The sequence below is a fragment of the Cheilinus undulatus genome, linkage group 4, assembly GCF_018320785.1.
Source record: "Cheilinus undulatus linkage group 4, ASM1832078v1, whole genome shotgun sequence".
NCBI classification, from domain to species: domain Eukaryota; kingdom Metazoa; phylum Chordata; class Actinopteri; order Labriformes; family Labridae; genus Cheilinus; species Cheilinus undulatus.
The window spans coordinates 3,831,853-3,847,830 of record NC_054868.1 but is presented as its reverse complement, the minus strand read 5'-3'; positions in this window follow the sequence as shown (position 1 = coordinate 3,847,830).

Below are 15,978 nucleotides of genomic sequence, written 5' to 3'. Positions count from 1 at the left end.
GTTAGGAGAGAATGATTAATGGCAAGTGTGCCTTATTTTTAAAATACAAGATTTGTCTATATTAAAGATTTAGATTCATAAAGATATAAGCCTTATTTTCCCCCTGAAAAGTCCAAATGAACAACTTCATACCACATGTATTCTCATTTTCATAAAACTGACAGCCTTGAGTCGATGTAAACACGCTTATTAAGAGGATAGAAGAATGATGAAATCAGACACAAGGATGAGAGCGCGGGGATGGCATTCAGTCTTGCTCCGGAGCTTAATCGACATACCTTCATACTCCTAAAATGAGACCTAAAATCTTTTCTCCGACTTCCTCAAATGAAGTCTGCTGTTTTTCGGCTGAAATAAGTAAGAGCTTCCCTCTCTATGCAGACAGTCTGATTATGATGTCTCTGGCAGAGAAATGGTGACTCATTTAATTGAGTCAGATTTTGCCTGCGTTAGTATCGGGGTGGAACAATGTGGACGTCTCTCCTGCTTAGCAGTTAAATCTGCAGAGAAAAACCTCCAGCAGACAATTTATTTAACACTAATGTGTTTACAATCATTTAATGAGCTGACTGTGGCCCGTGGCTGTTTGCAGCATATGTGCCATTTAGCAGCTTCAAACCTACAGATCTTATTTACATACATTATCAGCAGAATTACCATGGGCAGACTGCTGATTAAAGCCAAGCACTCCAGTGTTAGAGCTCTGAGCTTGTGCCCATTTCTCTGTTCATGTTAAGGCTTATCTCATCTTATATAGACTACCTGTGTAATTTAGGTTTCCTGTTAAGAGCTATAGGATTTAATCATCTGATATTATGTGATTATAGTGGTCCTGTGGGCTTCTATTTTTCATTTCTCTCTTTCCTTTGTGCAAAGAGACCACATTCACACAAAAACAATCTCCTCTGAGGTGATGCTCAGAGCAGAATCCTGTTATAGCGTCTTTGTTCTGCAAATGTTTCACAACAGTTTTGACCAAATTACTGCTCCTTTATCAGCATATCAGCTCTTATTCTAGCACAAAAAGTTCTTGTTTTTAAACCTTATACCACTGGAAGGTCTGTTTATTTCCCCTTTAAATGGAGCCATATTTTAAAGGAGCATGCATTTGTGGGATTAGCAGCAGAGCTGAGTATGGGGGTTGCACCCATGCAAAACTTGCCAGGTCTTCTCTGCCAATGCCAAAAGCATCTTCCGCCAAGAAAAGAAGACAAGGAGCATTGTTACAACAAAGAAATAATCTACACACCCCTTATTTCCTTACTTTTTGTGTTAAGTTCAGATAAACCCTCTGGACTCTGCAGGCACTCTGCATTATAAGTCATGTTCAAATGCATTCAACGCCGCTTTCTTCCCTCAAATAAGCCCGTGTCGACATATTTAGCTTGTGTTTTTGCCTAAGATCACACAAAAGTGAAGCTCAGCATTAGTTTGTGCAGGACAAGGTAGTCATACACCCGGCTAATCCTGATTATCACCTCCCAGCTCCCACAGCCAATCACAGCTCTTTCTCTCAACATTTACGTATGATGTATGTCTCACCAATCGCTGCTTGCAGTAATGCTGATGCACCACACTGCTGCTGCTGCTGCTGGCAAAGCTTCACCCCCTCCACCCCAGCCTCCTCCTTTATAGCAAAAAAATTTCACCTCCTCCACCCCAGCCTCCTCCTTTACAGCATAAAGCTTCACCTCCTCCACCCCAGCCTCCTCCTTTATGGCATAAAGGTTCCCCTCCTCCACCCCAGCCTCTTCCTTTTTAGCATAAAGCTTGTTGTACATTCATATTCAGATTCATTCAATGCCATACTATTAATTGCTTGTGCACAAATTTTATTGCATTCAGTACTCATTATTATAAATAGATCCATCCATGTGGGGGTTTCTATCTATGTGCTATATAGCTTTATGAGTTTTGACTCTTTGTATGTTCAGCTATCAGTATGATGTGGCTTTGAATCTTTAGTTTAAAGTTTCCTTTCTCTTGTTCCTGGTCATGTTCATGATGCCGCAAACATCACATTTCCTGATGCAGCACTTTCAAAATAAAAGTAAACAAGTTCTTTACAGATGATGTCATGCAGCAGGGGGGAACTCCAGACGGAGGAAAAGTGATTTCTGAAAAGTCAAAATGCTACTGAAAGGCTGTGTTATGAGCTGTTTACGACTACTAATCATTCATAGTGCTAAAGCTTAATTCTTGAGCTACTTTCCTGTAAAGTGAAAAATAACTTGGAGAAATGGCAGCAGGCAGGAATTAAAAAAGCCTCCATCTAAAGCCAAGACAAACAGTAACACACCTGTATGTAAAGTTGCACTTTTTTCTAGATTTATAATGATTGCACCAAGTTTGATGTAAATGATTTGCTCCAAACCTTCCTCTTCTCTATTGTGTGTGTTTGTGTGTGTCTGAGAGGGTCCTAGGGTGGGGCCGGGCTAACAGAGTTTAGGATCATTACACATCATTTAGACATTCATCAGGAACGATAACACATAGCATGAGTGTGCTGGAGTATTACTCCATAAGAGCCGCGTAATGAACGCTGGTAATGTTCCTGCATGTGAGGCTGTGAGTGAGTATAATGATGCACAGCTAAAAGTGGGAGCAGTAATACTTAGAAGAGCAACAATCAGAGCTTTTACCAGCAAAGACAGAAAGAGAGATGGATAAGAAGAGTAAAAAAAGGACAGAGGGATGACGAGGGATGAGAGTAAATGAGATTGAAAGGAAAAACAAAGTAGGAGCGAGAGGAGAAAGAGAGAAGACGTGGGCGAAAACATAAAAGAGAGGAAATAGATTAAGAGAAATAATTAAGAAAAATGACGGAAAAAGGTCGGAGAACATGATGAAAAAGAGGGAGAGAGCGAGCAAGAGGCAGAGACAAAGAGGCAGAGGGAGAGAGAGTGTCCTTAATGACCACTTTAGTAGTTTGGAGGCGGTAATCTGGTTAGCCTCCGGGCTGCAGGTCATGTAACACTATCCTCGCCCGGGCAGATGATTCTGGCTCTCCGTGCGTGTGCGCATTTGCATGAGTGTGTGTGTGTGTTTGTAAGCCAATCCCGATGTAGCCTGAATCACTTCTCTGTAGGAGTCTTGTGGAAATTGCTGCCTAAATGAAATTATGTTGTAATTTAAAAACAATTTATCAAAGACAGTTTGGTGTCACTCCCATTGGAGCCATTAGGCCTTCTCACACTCCCAGAAGCCAGGAAGACTTCCAGCTCTGAGAGAGAGCATCAGAGAGGAGCTGAGGCAGAAGAGGAGGAGGAGGAAAGCTTTGTTTGTGTTCATAGAAAGCTCTAGAAACAGCTGCAAACAGACTGTTGTATCAGGGTTAACGCCGTCCACCAAAACTACAAATGTTCAGTGATGTTTTTCTCCATGAGGAAGACGAGACTACGACTTTAAAACAGTCTTTGGTGGCAAAAGTAAGATTATTGTTCATCAAGGAGACTAAAACAAGACACAAACATTAGTTACCCAGCTTGATTACAGGTTTTATTTGGAATAATTAAAGACCAAGGATAAAAGCTAAAAGAGCAATCAGAAGGAGAGGGAGTTCCTCATTTCAGCACTGAGGACTTCAAAATCTTGGTCTGATCCCACAAATCTCACACCTTGTAGAAGAAATGGTATTTAGACCACACAATGTGATTTATACAGAAGTCACTGCTACACGAGCTACGATGCACTCATGTCCTATAATCTCAAATATTTTTCACACCCTGAAATTAGAGACTAACTACACTAAACTGACTTAAAGCTGGCAGTATTACACCTTGTGGCTTTATTTACTTGGACATTTGTTTAACGCTCGGTCTCCCCACATTTCAAAAATTATAACAGCATCATTTACATGGTTTTTGGGTCAGTGTGTTTTCTGGCAGATCCATTTCCTGGTTGAAACCAGATTCGAAAATTGGGACAAAATATCGCCATTTTGTTGTTTTGAGAGTGTTTTTTGTTTGTTTGTTTGTTGTTTTTGACAAAAAAACACAAAAGCGGTAAATCATGTACCCATTGGGAAAGATGAACATTTCAAAATAAAAGCCCTCATGTCAATATTGAAGCCTGTATAGCCACCCACTTTGTTTTACAGTATTATATTAAGTTTATTTGCTCAATACGATACAATAAAAATAATGTCAACAGTAAAAGTTCTGGTGATTTAATGGACTACAGTCATGGACGTAAGTATTGGGACCCCTGGAAATTTTCCAGAAAATACACTATTTCTCCCAGAAATTGTTTGCATTTACAAATATTTTTAGTAAACACATGTTTATTTCATTTATTTGCATTGCAACAACACAAAAAAAAATATTTAGAAAAAAGACAAAATTGACATAATTTTACACAAAACTCAAAAAATGGCCTGGACAAAATGATTGTCACTCTTTTAAACCTGTGGGTAAATCACTTTATTCCAAGCATGTGATGCTCATTTAAACTCACCTGTGGCAGTAACAGGTGCTGGCAATCTAGAAATCACACCTGAAGCCAGTTAGAATGTCTAAAAGTTGACTCAACCTTTGTGTTGTGTGCCTGTGTGTGTCACACCAAGCATGGAGAAGAGGAAGAAGAGCCCAGAATCGTCTGAGGACTTAAGAAGAAAAATTGTGGAAAAATATGAACAATCTCAAGCTTACAAGACCATCTCCAGAGATCTAGAAATTCCTTTGTCCACTGTGTGTAATATAATCAAGAAGTTTATAACCATGGAGCTGTGGCTAATCTCCCTGGACATGGATGGAAGAGAAAAATTGACAAAAGAATGCAACACAGGATAGTTGGAATGGTGGATAAACATCCTCAGTCAACTTCCACACAAATTCAGGCTGTCCTGCAGACTCAGGGTGCAAAAGTGTCAGCTGGGACCATACGTGGCCATCTGAATGAGATGAAGCGCTATGGCAGGAGACTGAGGAGAACCCCACTGCGGACAAAGAGACATAAAAAAGCCAGACTGGAGTTTTCAGAAATGTCCCTGAGTAAGCCCCAATCCTTCTGGGAGAATATTTTGTGGATAGATGAGACTAAGGTAGAGCTTTTTGGAGAAGCAAGTCATTCTGCTGTTTACAGAAAACAGAATGAGGCCTACAAAGAAAAGAACACAGTACCTACAGTCAAATGTGGAGGGTCAAAGATGTTTTGGGGTTATTTTGCTGCCTCTGGCACTGGGTGCCTTGACTGTGTGCAAGGAATCATGAAATCTGGAGACTATCAAAAGATTTTGGGCCACAATGTAGGGCCTAGTGTCAGAAAGCTGGGTCTGTGTCAGAGGTCATGGGTGTTCCAGCAGGACAACGACCCCAAACCTACCTCAAAATGGTTGGAGACAAAGCTGGAGAGTTCTGAAGTGGCCAGCAATGAGTCCTGATCTAAATCCCACCTATGAAGAGATCTCAAAACTGCTGTTGCAAGAAGCACCCTTCAAATCTGAGAGACCTGGAGCAGTTTGCAAAAGAAGAGTGGTCCAAAATTCCAGTTGAGAGGTGTAAGAAGCTTGTTGATGGTTATAAGAAGTGACTGGTTTCAGTTATTTTTTCCCAAGGGTGTGCAACCAGATATTAAGTTGAGGGTGTCAATAATTTTGTCGGGCCCATTTCTTGAGTTTTGTGTAAAATTCTGTCAATTTTGTCTTTTTTCTTCAGATTTTTTGTGTTGCTCCAATGCACATAAAAGAAATAAACACATGTATACCAAAAACATTTGTAATTGCAACAATTTCTGGGAGACATGGTGTATTTTCTGGACAAATTCCAGGGGTGCCAATACTTTCGTCCATGACTGTATTAGTGTATTAACCATTGCAGAAACATAAAAAAATGATGTTGGTAATTACCAATGCTGTTAATTTAGGGCAGCTGTGGCATAAACCTTACTTTGGGTGGTGGTCTAATAAATTTGTGAGACACTGTATATGTAACATTTTATATCTTTGACATTGGATGTAGTTGTTTTTAAAATGTGTTGTATCTAGTCCACTGAGTCAGTGTTATGCCCCCTATAACTCTTCTATAAGGAGAAACAGGTGTGGGTCTGTATGGGTTAAAAAGATAAATGTTTGATACCACCAGGTTCAGATGAATTTTGATTTGTCCACAAAGCTGACTTTGGGAATTTTAAAGTGAAATGAGACGTTAAGGAGCAGTGTGGGACTTTTCATCACTGTGGCTGCAGAGAGACATCGCTGACATGGCTAAAAGTTTTCTTAAGGAGCAATAAATCATGCAATTAATATGATTTTAAAAAATGACTGCACCTGTTGTGGGCCTTTATTAATTGCAATAATGTGATTAAACTTGACAGCCCAAGTCTGAACACATTTCAGTGTTTTTCTTAACTTTGTTGGATTATGAGCTACAATCTGCTTTTGATAACCCAGCATTAATCGATTGGTTGGTGACAGTACTCAGGTTGATGTAAATCCCTTTGACAGTGAGGGGCGGAGCTGACCGGTGACAAAAACAGGAAGTCCTCTGTCTCATTTCAGTGAGTGCAGGCTGGACACTCAGATGGCTGGTGAGGCACATTTAGAGAGTTTGTTGGAGAAGTCACTTTATTTCTATTTGGCGTTCTGTGAATAGAGATTGATTGTTTCTTAAATTTCAACAGCAGGCTACGCTAATTATGGTCTTTGAGCATGAATCACAATCTCTTTTGTCCTCCATACAATGAGTTAAGAGCATCTATGATTAACAAACTGTCAAAAGCAAATTTTGTTTCCACAGAGTTGCAGGAGTTTATCCCTTTTACAATATTTGCATACGTGTCATCTTCGATTTAGGATGCCTTCGAGTGCCTCCACCCTAAGGAGAGCCAGAGGCTGCAGATATCTGGGGTGTTCTGTCCATCGATCTGTGGCTGTTCTTGTGAACATGATTTCTGATTTTCCACAGCTTTGCACAAATTTCAACTCTGACTCATAGATGAATAGAGTTTATTTAGCCAGAGTTCTAGACCTTCATAGATCATTTAGTAAGTCTGTTAAACCCTGAGCATATCATTTGGCATATCACTCTATAAAAGCACAAAAATCTTTGTCAGGAGTAGCCTAGAAAAATGAGATGTAATCTAAATATGCAGACTTTTAACATTAGATGAGGAAATTCAGACATATCCAGACTGCTAGGGCTGAGCACCACATCGTCGTCACATCACTGCCTCTTTTGGTGTTTTTGCAGATTTTGTTGACGATAAAAATGAAGACTCATGGAAGCTTCATCCTTCAGATGCACCTCAAGTCGAGGCTGCATGAATATTTTTAGTGACATTGTTGTTTTTCCTTGATGCTACACGTGTTCTTGGTTTTCAGCCTCCTGGTGTGTGAGATGATAGCAGGAGCAGCGAGTCCACAAAGACGAATCGATGCTGGATCTTATTCAATGAAGTACACAGACCTTTATGTGCACAACACTCTACATCAGGGGTCATCAAGTACATCTGCACAAGGGCCAGATTTATTCTCAACAGAAACTCTGGGGGCCGGACTTTCACATACACAAAAGTTAAATAAATATTTTGGTCTGATTGAAATATTATATAGTATAATATAGTAGTATTTGTATTTATTTGTATTTTCTTTCAAAACACAGGGCATTTTTAGGCATTAGCAGTGAGATCTATCCCTATTATCTATATAGCAGCAGGCCACAGGGAGACAGGCCTGACAACAAATAGGCTTGGCCCCTGAAAATCCCAGAGAATGGGCCCTCCATAATTGTGATTTAGTACCAGTATTAACTCATTTTGACACCTTTCTTCTATTTTTGCCACTTTTAAACCCTTTTTTCCCTCATTTTCTTTAACAATTTTTGCAACTTTAAAACAAATTTTTGCCACTTTTGAACAATTTTTCATACATTTTGCCTCTTAAACCCAATTTTTGCCATTCTTTAACCCTTTCAAACCACTTTTCATGCATGTTTTATCCATTTTTGCCACTTGTCTTCTATTTTTGGCACTTTTTAACTGATTGTCATCACCTTTTTTTGAACTATTTTTGTCTTTTGTAACCAATTCTTGTCCCTTTGTGCCACTCCACAACCCATTTTGCCACTTATCACCCATTTTTGCTACTCTCCAACTCCTTTTCATTTTTCATTCTTTTTTATAAATTAACCAGGAGACCACCGTGTTTTGGTCCCTGCTGGCGCTGTGACGTCACAGATCCATGGTGATCCTCACCGTTCCTATGCAGTAACTAAGTAAATACTGAGCCATAGTTACCTTGTTGTAGCAAATAGTTACATCCTCATGGGTAGAAAATGTTTGAAGTCTGTTTCTTGATGAACCAGATGAAGGCCATGAGCTAAAACGCGTCTGTTTAATAAAGTTGTTCCTCGAACTTCTCTTCTTTATGAAGCTTTCTGTTTTTCCACACAGTTCAGGTAAAGATAAACACAGAATGAAAGCACTTTCGGATTGCGCCTTTCAAAGTAAAAGTCCACTTTAGCATTTCTTTGAAGAAGCTCTGTTCATATGTACATAATACTTTTATTTTGAAAAGCTCCCAGCACACTTCCACTATATACTGAATCCAGTCACTTGTAGGAGGTTTATAGAGGTAAAACTTAGAAGAATGACAGAGCTTTGACAGCAGGGAGACAAAACCAACGGCAGCAACGGCTGCAAGTAACAAAACTGTCTGAAAAACTATTACTGCTTAGCAACGGAGAGGAGCGCTGCACAACCGTGACGTCACACTAACGTGATGCAGATCAAAACATGGCGGTCTCCCGGTGAGTTTATGAGCTGAAATGTACTCAAAATGCAGATATGTGGGATATTTAGTGAGTTTTTTAGTTTAATATACATTTGAAACATACAAATATCTATCCAACAAGATGAACTTGTCTGATCATGCAGGGTTCCTTTTAAAACAAGTTTATATTGGTCTCAGAGGTCCTCAAAACATGCCTGTGAAGTTTATTGCTGAAAAACACTCCAGTATTGGATTTTGCATGTCTAAAAACTCCTCTGTTTCAGCCATGCTTTGATGCTTTAGCTCACTTTGGTTCATCCACGTCAGCGTCTCCCTGCAGCCACAGTGATGAAAAAAAGTCCACCAATGCTCCTTAATGTCTCAGTTTTTGTGACCCGTAGTTTGTGCCCTGGGCATCTTACTAAAACTGCCTCCACTTCTAAAGCAGATCCATTTCTGTGACCCCACTGCCTGAGAACTTCTCTCTCTATGTGCTTTATTTAACCTGTTATTGGCTGATGAAAATTTATTGATAAAAACAGGATTAGATCCAAATCAGTGTGCTTCTTAATGTATGGTGTTCAGAGATTTTCCTAAAGCAAAAGCAGACGAGTCCCAAGAAATATTCTATTATTTACCCTGAAGCACACAAATACCAAGGCCATTAATTCAGTTGGAGAAAATAGAAGTAAAAATGTCGTGCTGTCTATGAAATATTCAGCGGAAAACCATGGATTAACCATCTATCACCGAGAGGAGCCAACCTTTTCAATCCTGCAGAAAAAGAAAGAGAGAGAGGGATGAAAACCACCCAGGAATAAAGTAAAAAATCCAGAGACACCCGGGAGGAAGAATTAAAAATGAGCTATGAGAGCGTGCGCCGAGTGTGGCTGCAAGGTGGGAGACAGAAGAAATTATCGATCAAGAATCTGAACTTCCTGCTGACGTGTTCCCGCTAAAAGCATCACCGTAGGAGTTTATGTGTTTGAGGTGTTTGTGACAAACAGAACAGGTGTGTCATCAGATGTGCAGAGACAGAAGGAGCACAAAAAAACTTCGATAATTAGATTGGATGGGGTTTCCATTAGAGCTGCAGAGCCGTAGCAGTGCATATTTTTAGCAGGGTATGTGTGTGTGAGCTTGTTTACTTTTCTCTCCTACCTGTGTGTGAAGCATCGGACGGATTTGTAGAGCTGACGTCCAGAATAGTAAGAGGAAGCTTAGAGCAGTCTCATCAGCTCCGTCTTCAAGATCAGAAGAGTGTTTGTGTGCAGCGATTCCTAATATTCATTCTGAGTTCTGAGCCAGAAAGTGCACCCTCTACCTGAGTGTTTACAGCAGGCTGGACTACAGTAACCAGGCACAATAACTCACCACTGTTAGTCTGGTTCAATATGGTAATGCTTTATAAAGCTTGTGATGAAATGAAGGATTTAACTGCCTAAAGCAAACACCAGTTTCCTTAAATAAACAGTAGAGCAGTGGGTCTCAAATGGTGTGGCAAGGCAGGTCTAGGTGTGCCGTGGGAATTTGTACCATACGTTATTACTACAACTTTATGGCAAGTACTGTAACCAGGCCTGCCCACAGATCTGGACCCCTGAAAAACCCCAGCAAATGGGATCTCTCCAGTTGGGATTTATTGACAATATCAGTGTATGTGTGTTGGCTCAGTAGCATTGGTGCTAGCATCCTGGCTACCAGTTACCGCATTAGGAGCTGAAAGCATGGCAAGCTCTTACTGGGTTGAAATTGGTGTTGAAATTATTAATTCATGCTATTTTTAACCAAGTTAACCCATTTTTCTACCCATTTTTGCCACTTCTTTTGACAACTTAAACAATTTTGCTGCTTTTTTTTTTGCATTTTTGCCAATTCCATCCATCCACTTAGTCCAGCTCTTCCCGGGGGATCCCAAGGCGTTCCCAGGCCAGCCAAGTGACGTAGTCTCTCCAGCTTGTCCTGGGTCTTCCCCGGGGCCTCCTCTCAGTGGGACCTGCCTGGAACACCTCACCAGGGAGGCGTACAGGATGCATTCGGACCAGGTGCCCGAGCCACCTCATCTGGCTCCTCTCAACACAGAGGAGGAGCGGCTCTACTCTGAGTCCCTCCTGGATGGCCGAGCTTCTCACCCTATCTCTAAGGGAGAGCCCAGACACCCCGCAGAGGAAACTCATTTCAGCTGCCTGAATCCGTGATCTCGTTCTTTCGGTCACTACCCGCAGGTCATTCGCCTTTCGACTCAGCTCTTTCTTCACCACAACAGACTGATGCAGAGACCGCATCAGTGCCGATGCCGCACCGATCAACCTGTCGATCTCCCGTTCCACTCTTCCCTCACAGGTACTTGAACTCCTCCACTTTGGGCAGGATCTCATTCCCAACCTGCAGAGGGCATTCCACCCTTTTCTGACTGCCAATTCTTATTATTACTTTTGACCCACTTTTGACACTTTTTTGAACTCTATGCCACATTTAACCCATTTTTCCCACCTTTTTGCCACCTTTTGCACAATTTTGCTATTGTTTGGCCATTTTTGCCACTTTTCTGCCACTTGTGATCTATTTTTGCCACCTTTTTGACACATTCATCCCATTTATGGCACCTTTTTGCCATTTTTTGCCCACTTTTGCACTTGATTGATCTTTTTTTTTTGCTCGTGTTTGCCCTTTTATTTCACTTTAACCCATTTTTGCCCCCTTTTGCATCCTCCATGATCCCCTATTTGGCTGGGCCCCAGAAAGCTCTCCCCTTAATCTCCCCGTATAGGCCACCTTGACTGTACCATTAGTCATAAAAACTATTTCATTTTGATTTAAATAGAATCAGAATCTTTATTGTCATTCTACAAAAGTACAACTAAATTGTGCACAGTTCCATTCAGTGCACTTATCATTTATTATTGCAACTTCCCTGGGATATGTGCTGTCTTTCAGTCTGTTAGTTTCGGCTCTTATTGTCCTGAACCGTCTTCCCGAGGGTAGCAGTTGGAACAGGTGATGTGCTGGGTGGGATGAGTACATAAATATGGTGTGCCTTGAGATTTTGGCCTAACCTTGGGTGTGCCTTGGGTGAAAAAGTTTTAAAACCACTGCAGTAGAGTACAGAACATCGAAGATATGGAATTCCTTACCACTGTTGCCACTTTTTTCTCTCTCATTTTAGAAATGTATGCAACTTTCTTATGAATAAAAACTGAAATGTCACATTGAGGTAAGTATTCAGTTGAAGCACCTTTGGCAGCAATCACAGCCTCAAGTCTTCTTGAATATGACGCAACAAGCTTTGATCAGCTGCTTTGGGGGATTTTTCTGCCCTTATTCCTCGCAATGAACAGCTGTTTTCAGGTCTCTCTAGGGATGTTTGATGAAGTTCAAGTCAGGGCTCTGGCTTATTAGTCACTAAGCCACTCCTGCGTTGTCTTTGCTGTGTGCTTAGGATCACTGTTGTAGTGAAAGGGGAAGCTTTGGCCCCAGTCCTAAGGGCTGTGGGACAGGTTTTCATTGAGGATACCTCTGCATTTTCTCCATTCAGCTTTCCCAGTCCCTGCTGCTGAGAAACACCCCCACGGCATGATGCTGCCACCACCATGCTTCACTGCTGGGATCGTACTGAGCAGGTGATGAGTGGTGCCTGGTTTCCTCCAGACATAATGTTTTGAACTGAGGACAAACAGGCCAGAGAATCTTGTTTCTCATGGTCTGAGAGTCCGTCAGGTGCTTTATTACAAACTCCAAGGTACTTTTACGTGTTTGCACTGAGGAGAGGCTTCCGTCTAGCTGCTCTGCCAAAACAGTCCAGATCGTGGAGGGCTGCAGTGATGGTTGTCGTTCTGGAACTTTATCCCAGTGGTAGTGTTTCAGACAGACATGGTTCTGACTGTGGTTCCATTCTTGATCCCCAGAACCTTGGTGCTTTCTGCAGAACCAGCCCATGTTCACACCAGTTTAAGCGGGACCAAAGTGGGAGGACTTGATGGACATGTATAATCACATCTAGCTCCACTTTGCCAAAGTCTTTCCTGCTGTCCTGGTATTCCTTCTTCAGTTTCTTAAGTTAATTATTTGGTCTGGTGTTTGGTCTGGTGAACCCAGCACTCACTATCTCTTCTGTAAGTTCGGCATATAACCTGTCCCATTCTCCAGCCTCACCTGGAATTCTGTCGATGCCCGGATCACAACCAAACATTTAGTCTCCCCAGAGACAACTTTTTCTCCATTTTCTGCTCGTCTTCACAACCTAGAAAGTGATACAATCACTAATGATGTCATGGTTCCCAATAAAGAACCAAATATTTATGGTTTCAGCTGAGAACCAACTTTTTGGGTTCAGAACCAATTTTTTCTCGGTTTGAACCCACAGGCCGGTTCAAAAATAGGTTTTGGAACAGGAACCGGCACGGAGACCTGCTGGTCTGCTGGAGCCCTGATTGTGCCAAACTTCTTTTAATATTGAATTATGGCAGCACAGAGGCCTCCATAATTCAAAACCTTCAGTGCATCAGAAATTTGGTGTAGCCTTCCCCAGATCTGTGCCTTATCCTTTTGCTCTGATATTGTGAGCTGTGAGGCCCTCTACAGAGAGATGTGTGCCTTTCCAAAGCATGTCCAATCACTTTGATCTACCACAGGCGGACTCTAAACAAGGTGTAGACCAGTGACTTTCAAACTTTTTTTTAACCCAAGGCACACTTAAGGTACAGCCAGAATCTTAAGGCACACCATGTTTAAATCGATACAAAATAAAGTTTTTAAATAATGTTACAGTCAAGGTGGCCTATAAAGGGGAGAGCTTTTTTGGGGCCCAGCCAACTGGGGGATCATGAAGATGGCAAAGGTGGGCAAAAAGTGGCAAAAATGGGTTAAAATTGATGAAAACAACATGGCAAAACTGGGCAAAAAGTGGCCAAACACTTGGTTGAAAGTGTCAAAATAATAGAATAAATTGGTCTAAAAGGGTAAAATGTTGTATAAAGGTGGTAAAAATGGGTTAAAAGTGATAAAAAGGGCAAAATTGTGCAAAAAAAATGGTCAAACAAAAGCAAAAGTTGGGCTGAAACTGGCCAAAAGGTGGCAAAAATGGGTTCTAAATGTCAAAAAGGTTTGCAGGATTAAAGTTGCTTAAAGGTTATAAAAAGAGGTTAAATGTGATGAAAAGATGGCAAAGCAATAGCAAAAGTGAGCGAAAAGTGGCAAAAAGGTGGCAAAAATGGGTTAAATGTGGCAAAAAGTTCCAAAAAAGGGTAGAAAAAAAATTGTTAACTTGGTTAAAAGTAGCATGAATGAATCATTTCAACAACATTTTCAAACCCATAACAGCTTGCCACACTCTTCAGCTCTTAATGAGGTAACTGTTAGCCAGGATGCTAGCACCAATGCTACTGATCCAATACACATGCATTGATATCATCAATAAATCCCAACGGGGGAGGGCCCATTCTCTGGCATTTTTTCAGAGGTTCAGTCAGATCTGTGGGCAGGCCTGGTAACAGTACTTGCCATAAAGTTGCAGCTGTAACTTATTGTACAAATTCCCACAGCACACCTAGACCTGCCTTAAGGCACACTAGTGTGCTTTGGCACACCATTTGAGAACCGCTGGTGTAGACGCTTCTTGGCAAAGACCTAGAGAAATGGGAGGAACTTGAGCTAAACTTCAAGTTTAAGGGGTCTGAAAACTTTCTGAATGTGCTGTAAATGATTTGTTCTGGTGCAGGTTGGTTTCCCTGTATCTGCTGCCAACACTCAGCCTTTATGTGTAGCTTGGTGCAGGAGTTTGCTTGCAACTTGTGACCATATTGAAATAAACATAGCCTCCCCCAAAAACCAGAGACAACAAAAGCAATATCCTGATGTCTGGGTTTCATGGAAATTTGGCAGTCTTCCTTTGATTGTGGAGCTGTACGTCTGACTGATTTTTCGTGTTTAAGTCGCTGTTTTTGAAGCAGATGCAACAGTTTGATTTTATATTCATTGCTGTATTTCCTTGTCCCCCTTTCATCAGTACCTCTTCATACATCTCTTCTCTTAAACTCCGTCAATGAAAGGCCATAAAACGCCATTCTCCAACATGATGAACTGTGGTTACCGCTCTCTTTAAACGACGCCAGTCCAACAATATGCTAATGTGCACCACAATAGGACTGTGCAAAACAGCAGAGCTTGTGCTGTGCTAAAACATCAGTTCCCCATCTCTCTTCGCTCACACAGGCAGAGGCAGAGGCAGTCAGACTAATGTGTGTGACCTATGGTGCTAGCTTACGGCACTGGGAACATTAGTGGTTCAGATTGAAACAAATGAAGACAGCTCTTCACTTAGTCACAGTCAGATGGAGCCAGGCAATAATAACACAAAGAGGGGGGAGCGAGTGCATGTGGGTGCTTCTCTGGAGGTGTGTGTGAGCGTGGGTGTGTATGCAAGACTTTGCACACATATGCAATCATTGCCTAATGCATGTGAGTGTCTTTTTATGCCCGTACTTAATGTAATTGTCACAGATTTTCATTTTTTTAGTGCCTTTACTTCCTTGTGCATTGGCATGCTGTACAGAACTGGAAATGTATGCATGCCAAAGTGTGAGTGTGTAGTGAGGTTAGTGATTAATATATTCGACTGGAGATGATGATGAGAACCTTCAGGGCTTTTGTGATGAGAGCCATGTGAATTAAAAACTGACAATACGATTCTAACCTAAGACAAATGTCTCCTGCGCAACACTCATTATTATATGGATCGCTGGCACATGCATGCTGCTAAGTGCTTTGTGGTTATTAAAACAATCCTACTGGTTCAGATCTATGATGTATTGGTGATTAAGTTTTACAGATCTTTTCTTAACTGCATTTCTGACCTTTAAACTGATCTGCAGGAACTGTGCCTGAGCTGAGGGCCAGGTAGAGATTGAGAACATGTAAAGAAATCCTGCAGGTAATTAACCCTAACCCACTATTTCAACAAAGTCCGTCTGTGCAGCGTTATGTTCATGCTGCACACTCTGCCCTTCTCGTCCCTGATCAAGGTCCACAGCATGTTCTATGATCTGTCTCTCACATGTGAGAGGTACCATTGTGTCTTTGCGCCACTTGAGATGCATGCGAGAACTTTTTTAACCTTCCCAAGCTGTTGGATTGGCCAGATCCATGTCTGTCATCAGACTGATCCATCTCAAAAAGCGTTGAGCTTGTACCCAGTTAGAGAACCAGTGGGACATTGGCAGAAATAGTTTCTGGTGAGCTGGCAAATCTTCCTCGTACTCATGAGATAGTTTTCT